Source organism: Triticum urartu, chromosome 3 (genome assembly GCF_003073215.2).
Source record: "Triticum urartu cultivar G1812 chromosome 3, Tu2.1, whole genome shotgun sequence".
In the NCBI taxonomy this organism is placed as follows: domain Eukaryota; kingdom Viridiplantae; phylum Streptophyta; class Magnoliopsida; order Poales; family Poaceae; genus Triticum; species Triticum urartu.
In genome coordinates this window covers 410,419,015-410,431,319 of record NC_053024.1, presented here as the reverse complement: position 1 = coordinate 410,431,319, position 12,305 = coordinate 410,419,015, and positions in this window count along the sequence as shown.

The following is a 12,305-nucleotide window of genomic DNA, read 5'->3' as shown; positions in this document are numbered from 1 at the left end:
TCAAAATATACACGTATCCGGTTTGTGACTTTGAGTCATCCAGATCTGTGTCGAAGCTAGCGTCGACGTAACCCTTTACGACGAGCTCTTCGTCACCTCCATAGACGAGAAACATTTCCTTAGTCCTTTTCAGGTACTTCAGGATATTCTTGACCGCTGTCCAGTGTTCCTTGCTGGGATTACTTTGGTACCTACCTACCAAACTTACGGCAAGGTTTACATCAGGTCTGGTACACAGCATGGCATACATAATAGAACCTATGGCTGAGGCATAGGGGATGACACTCATCTCTTCTATATCTTCTGCCGTGGTCGGACATTGAGCTGAGCTCAATTTCATACCTTGCAACACAGGCAAGAACCCCTTCTTAGACTGATCCATATTGAACTTCTTCAATATCTTATCAAGGTATGTGCTTTGTGAAAGACCTATGAGGCGTCTTGATCTATCTCTGTAGATCTTGATGCCTAATATATAAGCAGCTTCTCCAAGGTCCTTCATTGAAAAACTTTTATTCAAGTAGGCCTTTATGCTGTCCAAGAGTTCTATATCATTTCCCATCAAAAGTATGTCATCTACATATAGTATGAGAAATGCTACAGAGCTCCCACTCACTTTCTTGTAAATGCAGGCTTCTCCATAAGTCTGCGTAAACCCAAACGCTTTGATCATCTCATCAAAGCGAATGTTCCAACTCCGAGATGCCTGCACCAGCCCATAAATTGAGCGTTGGAGCTTGCACACCTCGTCAGCATTCTTAGGATCGACAAAACCTTCCGGCTGCATCATATACAATTCTTCCTTAAGGAAACCATTAAGGAATGCCGTTTTGACGTCCATCTGCCATATTTCATAATCATAAAATGCGGCAATTGCTAACATGATTCGGACGGACTTCAGCTTCGCTACCGGTGAGAAAGTCTCATCGTAGTCAACCCCTTGAACTTGTCAATAACCCTTAGCGACAAGGCGAGCTTTATAGATGGTCACATTACCATCCGCGTCTGTCTTCTTCTTAAAGATCCATTTATTTTCTATGGCTCGCCGCTCAACGGGCAAGTCAGTCAAAGTCCATACTTCGTTTTCATACATAGATCCTATCTCGGATTTCATGGCTTCTAGCCATTTGTCGGAATCCGGGCCCGCCATCGCTTCTTCATAGTTCGAAGGTTCACCGTTGTCTAACAACATGATTTCCAAGACAGGGTTGCCGTACCACTCTGGTGCAGAACGTGTCCTTGTGGACCTTCGAATTTCAGTAGGAGCTTGATCAGAAGTATCTTGATCATCATCATTAACTTCCTCTCTAATTGGTGCGGGCACCACAGGAACATTTTCCTGAGTTGTGCCACTTTCCGGTTCAAGAGGTAATACTTCATCAAGTTCTACTTTCCTCCCACTTACTTCTTTCGAGAGAAACTCCTTCTCTAGAAAGGATCCATTTCTGGCAACAAAGATCTTGCCTTCGGATCTGAGGTAGAAGGTATACCCAATAGTTTCTTTAGGGTATCCTATGAAGACGCATTTTTCCGATTTGGGTTCGAGCTTTTCAGGTTGAAGTTTCTTGACATAAGCATCGCATCCCCAAACTTTTAGAAACGACAGCTTAGGTTTCTTCCCAAACCATAATTCAAACGATGTCGTCTCAACGGATTTCGACGGAGCCCTATTTAAAGTGAATGCGGCAGTCTCTAAAGCATAGCCCCAAAAAGATAGCGGTAAATCGGCAAGAGACATCATAGATCGCACCATATCTAATAGAGTGCGATTACGACGTTCGGACACACCATTACGCTGAGGTGTTCCAGGCGGCGTGAGCTGTGAAACTATTCCACATTTTCTTAAGTGTGTGCCAAACTCGTGACTCAAGTATTCTCCTCCACGATCTGATCGTAGAAACTTGATTTTTCTGTCACGTTGATTCTCAACCTCACTCTGAAATTCCTTGAACTTTTCAAAGGTCTCAGACTTGTGTTTCATTAAGTAGACATACCCATATCTACTCAAGTCATCAGTGAGGGTGAGAACATAACGATAGCCACCGCGAGCCTCAACACTCATTGGACCGCACACATCAGTATGTATGATTTCCAATAAGTTGGTTGCTCGCTCCATTGTTCCTGAGAACGGAGTCTTGGTCATTTTACCCATGAGGCATGGTTCGCACGTGTCAAATGATTCGTAATCAAGAGACTCTAAAAGTCCATCAGCATGGAGCTTCTTCATGCGTTTGACACCTATGTGACCAAGGCGGCAGTGCCACAAGTATGTGGGACTATCATTATCAACCTTACATCTTTTGGTACTCACACTATGAATATGTGTAGCATTACGCTCGAGATTCATTAAGAATAAACCATTCACCATCGGAGCATGACCATAAAACATATCTCTCATATAAATAGAACAACCATTATTCTCAGATTTAAATGAGTAGCCATCTCGAATTAAACGAGATCCTGATACAATGTTCATGCTCAAACTTGGCACTAAATAAAAATTATTGAGGTTCAAAACTAATCCCGTAGGTAAATGTAGAGGTAGCGTGCCGACGGCGATCACATCGACCTTGGAACCATTCCCGACGCGCATCGTCACCTCGTCCTTTGCCAGTCTCCGCTTATTCCGCAGCTCCTGCTTTGAGTTACAAATGTGAGCAACTGCGCCGGTATCAAATACCCAGGAGCTACTACGAGTACTGGTAAGGTACACATCAATTACATGTATATCACATATACCTTTCGTTTTGCCGGCCTTCTTGTCCGCTAAGTATTTGGGGCAGTTCCGCTTCCAGTGATGTAACATCCCAAAATTCTAAATTTTGGAATGTTATAAACACATAGATAGATTGATTGATTGTTTGATTGATTGCGTGAATTGAGTGAAATTTGAATTCTTTTTGAAAGTTAAATGAGAGGGAATAAAAGGACTTTCCCAAACTTTCATATTGGTTTTCTGATCTTCGTGAATTCAAATTCTTTTCAACACAAAACCCCGGAGAGAAGATGACATGACTTCTTCCATTTATTTAAATGACAAGGGGTGTTGAAAATATTTGAATTTCATTTGAAAATATTTCCAATTCAGAAACTTTAAGCAACTCAATGATTTTCACGAGAGAAGATAAAATGACTTCTTCAAATTATATGAAATATGAGTTGGGAGTTTCAAAGAATTAAATTCAAAGTTCTTTGAATTTATTTTATTTTCAATTTGGAATATTAGATCATCATGCATATCTTATTTTCTTGCTTTTTGGTCGATCCTAGAAATTTCACGCAGCTCAAGGACCTTCGGAGAGAGTTGGAGATTTCGTTATTTTCTTATTTGAGAGTTTTCTCGAATTGGAAAAGAGGATCATTTGATTTATTTATTTCATCTTCAATTATTCTTTCGTTATCAAAAAAATATGAGAGAGGGAATAATATGACTTTCCCAAATTTAGGAAAAAATGAAGATTTAATAAATAGATCAATTTTGTTTTTCCGGAGTTTATTTGCATTTTATTTGGATAGGGAAAAATGCGTGTTTTTGAAAATTTTTATTTTAAGTCCGGAGAAAAGTTCATTTTGTTCGGCTCATTTTTAGGAATCGGGGAAAATTTACTTTTAGAATTTTGGAGCCCGTTTAGTTTTCTTTTTCGTTATTTGTCTGCGCGCGAAATCTGTTTATAAAAAAAAATTGAGCAGCGCCTTGGGCCAAAGGCCCAAGCCAAGCCACCTACCGCTGCGCTCCCAGGCGCCAGGCGCCGAGCCAGGAGCCGGCCGGCCGCCGCCTCTTGCTAGGACCGAATCCTTTTAGAATTCTAGGGCGCCCCTTGTCTCCTTTTCCTTATTTCGTTTTCTTTAGTCCTACTCCGTTTATTTTCTAGATCTTTCCTACTCCTATTCTAATTCCTTGCCCTCTATCCCAAGTTTTGTCTCCCCTCACCCATATAAATACCCAAGCACCCCCCCTCTCCTCACACCAAAACCCAAGCCCCTCTCCTCTCCAAGTCGCGCCCCACCCCGCGCCTCTCACCCGCGCCGCGCCTCTCGCCCTGCGCCGCACCTTGCCGCATCGCCGCCGCCCTGCGTCACCGCCCCCGCCGCACCTTGCCGCGCCGCCGCCGCCCTGCGTCACCGCCACCGCCGCACCTTGCCGCATCGCCGCCGCCCTGCGTCACCGCCACCGCCGCACCTTGCCGCGCCGCCGCCGCCCTGCGTCACCGCCACCGCCCCACCTTGCCGCGCCGCCGCCGCCCTGCGTCACCGCCACCGCCGCACCTTGCCGCGCCGCCGCCGCCCTGCGTCACCACCGCCGCCGCCTTGTGCACCGCCGCCGCCGCCCAACGCCGCCGTCGCCGCCGTTCGCCGGAGGTACCGCGCCGCGTCTCTTCTTTCCCTCGGTTCGGTTTTTCTTATAAACCGTTCTGATTCTTTTCTTCTCTACCGATTCGTTTTCTCTCCGATTCTTCGCCAAACCGTTCCGGTTTTCTAGATCGGTTTTCGTTCTTCTTTCGGACTGTTCGTCTCAACGAACGTGATCACCGATTATTCCCGGTTAACGACGTCCGTTCGTATAACCGTTCTTCTTTTTCTTCTCGTCGGATTTATTCCGCGATCGCGATCTCAGATCTGATCTTCGTTCTAGTTTATCTTCTCGCCCGTTTATCGGAATCAGGTGATTCAAGCGCCTGGAGTTTCGTCTCGAAACCGCCGTTCCGTCTAATCAACTTGAACAAGTTTTTGTTACTGTAAAATTTTGACCTAGTTTCAACTTGCTAGAACCGAGTTGTTTTCTTCCGCCGTTTGTTTTTCGTTTCTTTGTTCGGTTCGTTCTTTCTTTGCAACCGGAGTTCTTAAGTTGAACCTTCTGGTTCGTTCTCTTGTTCGATTTTTCCCTGTGTATTAGATGAGTACTTATTGTGTGGTTACTATTGCTTGCCTACGATAGATTGACCGGAGTGTGACGAGTAGATCTATCAAGAGTTTTGAGTGCGCATCATCTTCATCAACATTGCAGGCAAGTTCACACTTTGATCATACCTTTTCTACAACCCATGTTTTATTGCATTAGATCAATCCTCACACATTGCATGATTAGGATCTAATTAAATTGTGGGATGGGAAGTAGATGAGGTAGTACCTATTACCTGTATTACTATGAAACCTTTGGGAGTTACTTCTACGTTTGCTTATTATTATGCCTTGCTATGCTAGTAGACGTGGATTGGGTGAGTGATATCCATGACAGATGTGAGTTGATAATTTTAATGGTTTATCTAAGGTGGCAACTTAAACACACATCTGGGTGGATTGAGGCACCTGATGTCTATCAGGACTTGCCTGTTTTTTTTGGACCGCCACCCAGGCTCAAAGGGATCATAAGATCTTTCATGCTAGAAACTTCCGTGTGCAGCCACATGCTACTATGGGCTCTGGCATAGTTGACTAAGTTGTGCGAACTCTTACGGGGTGGACTAGCAGATGTAGGGGATGTAGGTGTACCGGTCTACCCCACATGTAAGGTGCTAGTGCTTCTGAAAGACTATGTCTCGGTCATCCGTTTCTCAAACACCATGTAGTGCGAGAAAACAAACGGAGGCGATCGAGTCATGTGGGGAAAAGTGCGCAACCTCTGCAGAGTTTACAAACTAATCATGATTAGCCGTGTCCCCGGTTATGGACAACTTGAGTATCTAGTACTTGAATATCATTGTGAATCTCAACATGTTACTTCTAATTAATGTTGTTGGGTTTTAATTATTTTTAATTGGGATTGAGAATGCTGTCAACCATTCTCAATGTTTCACAACCACCATGATAGTAATTAATCTTATTCCTTTGCAGTAGGGAAAAATTGGCTTTACGCAAAAACTTTATAACCATAGAGCTTTTCCACCAGCCAAATATGCATGTAGTGATAGCCATTGTTCATCATTCTCTATGGTGTGAATTTGCCAGTACATTCAATGTACTGACCCGTTTCGGGCTGCAACGTCTTATGTTGCAGGTTTCTTACGACGAGTAAGTGATACGTTAGGGTTACGATTTCTACACTCAACTTTGCCGTTGGTGTTGATGGGAATCCACAACCTTGTTGCTTCCGCTATATGGATTGAGGTAATAGTATTTACGTTACTTTATACATGTGATTTACCTCTGTTATAAATCCTTCGAGTACTGTGTGTGTCAGCATACTGATCCAGGGATGACACATAAGCACAGAGACTTGATCCATTCGGGTCGGGTCGCTACAAGTGACCACTTTCCTTGCAATAAAAGCACTCAGTCTCAGGCTTGGGTCCATTCTTTGGCTTCTTCCCGGCAGCTTGCTTGCCGGGCGCGGCAACTCCCTTGCCGTCCTTCTTGAAAGCTTTCTTACCCTTTCCCTTCTTGAACTTAGTGGTTTTTTTCACCATCAACACTTGATGTTCCTTTTTGACTTCTACCTCTACTGATTTCAGTATTGCAAATACTTCAGGAATGGTCTTTTCCATCCCCTGCATATTGAAGTTCATCACAAAGCTCTTGTAGCTCGGTGGAAGCGACTGAAGGATTCTGTCAATGACCGCGTCATCCGGGAGATTAACTCCCAGCTGAGTCAGGCGGTTATGCAACCCAGACATAGTGAGCATGTGCTCACTGACAGAACTATTTTCCTCCATCTTACAACTGAAGAATTTGTCGGAGACTTCATATCTCTCGACCCGGGCATGAGCTTGGAAAACCATTTTCAGCTCTTCGAACATCTCATATGCTCCATGTCTCTCAAAACGCTTTTGGAGCCCCGGCTCTAAGCTGTAAAGCATGCCGCACTGAACGAGGGAGTAGTCATCGGTACGTGCCTGCCAAGCGTTCATAACGTCTTGTTCTGCAGGGAGAACAGGTGCATCACCTAGCGGTGCTTGTAGGACATAATCTTTCTTGGCAGCTATGAGGATGATCCTCAGGTTCCGGACCCAGTCCGTGTAGTTGCTGCCATCGTCTTTCAGCTTGGTTTTCTCTAGGAACGCGTTGAAGTTGAGGACTACGTTGGCCATTTGATCTACAAGACATATTGTAAATATTTTAGACTAAGTTCATGATAATTAAGTTCATCTAATCAAATTATTCAATGAACTCCCACTTAGATAGACATCCCTCTTCTAGTCATCTAAGTATAACATGATCCGAGTTAACTAGACCGTGTCCGATCATCACGTGAGACGGACTAGTCAACGTCGGTGAACATCTTCATGTTGATCGTATCTTCTATACGACTCATGCTCGACCTTTCGGTCTTCTGTGTTCCGAGGCCATGTCTGTACACATGCTAGGCTCGTCAAGTCAACCTAAGTGTTTTGCATGTGTAAATCTGTCTTACACCCGTTGTATGTGAACGTTAGAATCTATCACACCCGATCATCACGTGGTGCTTCGAAACAACGAACTGTCACAACGATGCACAGTTAGGGGGAACACTTTCTTGAAATTATTATGAGGGATCATCTTATTTACTACCGTCGTTCTAAGAAAACAAGATGAAAAAAAACATGATAAACATCACATGCAATCAAATAATAATAGTGACATGATATGACCAATATCACATAGCTCCTTTGATCTCCATCTTGGAGCTCCATGATCATCTTGTCACCGGCATGACACCATGATCTCCATCATCATGATCTCCATCATCGTGTCTCCATGAAGTTGCTCGCCAACTATTACTTCTACTACTATGGCTAACGCGTTTAGCAATAAAGTAAAGTAATTTACATGGCGTTTCTCAATGACACGCAGGTCATACAAAAAATAAAGACAACTCCTATGGCTCCTGCCGGTTGTCATACTCATCGACATGCAAGTCGTGATTCCTATTACAATAGCATGAACATCTCATACATTACATATAGATCATTCATCATTCATCACAACTTTGGCCATATCATATCACAAAGCACTTGCTGCAAAAACAAGTTAGACGTCCTCTAATTGTTGTTGCAAGTTTTACGTGGCTGAAGTAGGGTTCTAGCAAGAACGTTTTCTTACCTACGTGAAAGCCACAACGTGATTTGTCAACTTCTATTTACCCTTCATAAGGACCCTTTTCATCGAATCCGCTCCAACTAAAGTAGGAGAGACAGACACCCGCCAGCCACCTTATGCAACTTGTGCATGTTAGTCGGTGGAACCGGTCTCACGTAAGCGTACGTGTAAGGTTGGTCCGGGCCGCTTCATCCCACAATACCGTTGAAGCAAGATAAGACTAGTAGCGGCAAGAAAGTTGACAACATCAACGCCCACAACAAATTGTGTTCTACTTGTGCAAGAGAACTACGCATAGACCTAGCTCATGATGCCACTGTTGGGGAACGTTGCAGAAAACAAAAAATTTCCAACGGTTTCACCAAGATCCATCTAGGAGTTCATCTAGCAACGAGTGATTAGATGCATCTGCGTACCTTGTAGATCGCGAGCGGAAGCGTTCAAAGAACGGGGATGAGGGAGTCGTACTCGACGCGATTCGAATCACCGAAGATCCTAGCACCGAACGGACGGCACCTCCGTATTCAACACACGTACGGAACAGCCACGTCTCCTCCTTCTTGATCCAGCAAGGGGGAAGGAGAGGTTGAGGGAGATGGCTCCAGCAGCACGACGGCGTGGTTGTGATGGGGCTGCAGTACTCCGGCAGGGCTTCGCCAAGCACTATGGAGGAGGAGGAGGTGTTGGAGAGGGAGAGGGAGGCACCAAAGATCAAGGTAAGAAGTCCTCCATCTCCCCACTATATATAGGAGGGCCAAGGGGGGGGGCGCCGGCCCTAGGAGATCCAATCTCCTAGGGGGGTGCGGCCAAGGGGAGGAATCCCTCCTCCCCAAGGCACCTAGGAGGTGCCTTCCCCTCCTAGGACTCTTCCCTCCTTGAAACCCTAGGCGCATGGGCCTCTTGGGGCGGGTGCCCTTGGCCCATGTAGGCCAAGGCGCACCCCCTACAGCCCATGTGGCCCCCCGGGGCAGGTGGCCCCACCCAGTGGACCCCTGGGACCCTTCCGGTGGTCCCGGTACAATACCGGTGACCCCGAAACTTGTCCCGATGCCCGAAATAGCACTTCCTATATATAATTCTTTACCTCCGGACCATTCCGGAACTCCTCGTGACGTCCGGGATCTCATCCGGGACTCCGAAAAACATTCGTGTCACTGCATATACATATCCCTACAACCCTAGCGTCACCGAACCTTAAGTGTGTAGACCCTACGGGTTCGGGAGACATGTAGACATGACCGAGATGCTCTCCGGTCAATAACCAACAACGGGATCTGGATACCCATGTTGGCTCCCACATGCTCCTCGATGATCTCATCGGATGAACCACGATGTCGAGGATTCAAGCAACCCCGTATACAATTCCCTTTGTCAATCGGTATGTTACTTGCCCGAGATCCGATCGTCGGTATCCCAATACCTCGTTCGATCTCGTTACCGGCAAGTCACTTTTACTCGTACCGTAATGCATGATCCCGTGACCAGACACTTGGTCACTTTGAGCTCATTATGATGATGCATTACCGAGTGGGCCCAGTGATACCTCTTCGTCATATGGAGTGACAAATCCCAGTCTTGATCCGTGTCAACCCAACAGACACTTTCGGAGATACCTGTAGTATACCTTTATAGTCACCCAGTTACGTTGTGACGTTTGGCACACCCAAAGCACTCCTACGGTATCCGGGAGTTACACAATCTCATGGTCTAAGGAAAAGATACTTGACATTGGAAAACTCTAGCAAACGAACTATATGATCTGATGCTATGTTTAGGATTGGGTCTTGTCCATCACATCATTCTCCTAATGATGTGATCTCGTTATCAATGACATCCAATGTCCATAGTCAGGAAATCATGACTATCTGTTGATCAACGAGCTAGTCAACTAGAGGCTTACTAGGGACATGTTGGTGTCTATTATTCACACATGTATTATGATTTCCGGATAACACAATTATAGCATGAATAAAGACAATTATCATGAACAAGGAAATATAATAATAATGCTTTTATTATTGCCTCTAGGGCATATTTCCAACAGTTCAATGTTCCTTTTGGGCACCATGAGAGACCAAAGACGGTAATGGTTTGTGAGACGATAAACAAACGAAACCAAGTGCTTCTCCCTGCTATCATAATATATTTGTCCATACCACACATGATCTTCCAGGCGATCTTGTCAAGAAGGCATTGGAAGTCCATGGCTCTCAACCTATGCATCGAGAGGAGGAGGTCAAGGTACTGAATAGGAAGTTCGGTGCGCACTGCCGGGAAAGCATCAAGAATGTCATCTAGATCAATGTTCGAACATCTAATCGGGGCCACCAAGCTCCTTTGCACATTCATAACTAGGCTGATTGCGTCACCAAAGCTCTGGAGGATGCTCACAAGCATGTCAATGTCTTCCTTTAGAGGTGCCAAGAAAATGACCGCATCATTGACATACAAGGAGGTGCGAAGGTACGCACCCATGTAACAATCTGGGAAGATCTCCACTTGTCGTTGCCATGTCTAAAATCTGTTGAAGCGGGTCAATAGCAAGGACGAACAACAACGGTGATACCGGGTCACCCTATCGAAGGCCCCTACCATGCTGAATAGGGTCACCAGGGACACCATTGAGTACTCCCCAAGAAGTAGAAGTGCGCCAAAGAGCCGCCAACCAACCACAAAATCTTAATAAAACCCCTTTTTAACCAAAAGATCAAGCATGCATTCCCGTTTATCAAGGATGAGACATGTAGCCTCGTTACTGACACAACACCCGCTTTATTGCCGCCACGACAGGAGATTTCGACCACAGAGCCGTCGGGTTCTCCCCCTTCCCTCTACCCCTCCTAGGTGAGGTAACAACCATGTACCCCACCCCACCGACAGAGGGAAAGAATGCTCACTGTCCATCTACGATTCCAGTGGGGCTTTCAAACACCCTACGGGCGACCGCCGACAGTGGCGGCAATGAATGGAACATGCTACTTCCAATGCAATCTTTCCCCTCGCCGTGGGATGATGTGCCCCTCCCAAAGCCACCGCTCATGTTGGATGATGTGCCCCCACCCACCATCAATGGCGGAGCTTGACCAAGATCTTTGGGGGGGGCAAACACACAAAACTTTATAATCTATACTCTCTCTAAATTATTTAAGCCTGCATGTGCCAATCTTGGGGGGGGGGCACGACACACCCAACAACGCACTAAGCTCCGCCACTGCCCACCATGGCGTCGCCGTTGGATCTTGCGCCGCCGCATCTGGGTCCCGCCGCCACCATGGGAGCGAGAAGCTTCAATCCGCGTGAGAGGTGTGAGAGAGTGAGTGGGCAGTGACGGCTGTTTCCCTAAAGGGAAATGTTTCGACCGAGCCGGTCCCGACTGGCCGTTAACGACCGTTTCCCAGCATCACCAACTAAAATCGGAACGTGGGCAGTTTGCCACGTCAAAAACGGGATAAAAGAAATACTCAATGCTTTTGACCACTGTCAATTTTTTGAAGCGGTTTTTAAAGGGAGACTATTCCCATCAACCGGCGAATGCTACTATTGCATCGATCTTCTCCATCGGCAGACACGTGTCCTCGTGGTCCGAGAAGCAGCACGTGCCCCATCTCTAGAAACACCACGAGCATTGCATCTCCTTCCCCGCCTCTTTATGCCTGCTTGCAGCCATGGCTGCCACTCGAGTGTGCACGCCCGAGCACCGCTCTAGCCACCATCGGCCCAGCTGTGCCGCCCCAGCCTCCCGTCTCACCCTTCGTCGTCGCTCTGGTCGGCGATGCATTTTATACTTTTCGCAACAAGAACCTTGTTGCAGAAGACCTCCGACAACATCATCTTTGTTGCATAAATCTCGATTGACATTGCATACAATGTCATCATTTTCGGTGAAAAATCTTCGCAACGTCATTCATGTAAAAGTCCTCCCGCAACATCATCTATGTTGCAAATAGTAAAAACGAAAAAAATATCCCACAACACCGCCTATGTTGCAAAAGTCCCCCAGCAACATCATCTATGTTGCAAAATGTAAAGACGAAATGAAATATTTCCGCAACACCGCCTATGTTGCAAAAGTCCTCCGGCAACATCATCTATGTTGCAAAAAAAGGTGAAGACGAAAATAAAAAAAAATCGAGCAAAAAAAACGCTTTCGGTGTTTTTACAACAAAGCTGTTGTTGCAGAGCGAGCTACGCAATATCTACCTTGTTGCAATCGTACCGCACCTCATCCGGAAGATCTGATGGCTATACGTGGCCCAATCCAGTGGCTTCGGAGGCGGTTGATATTTTCAATT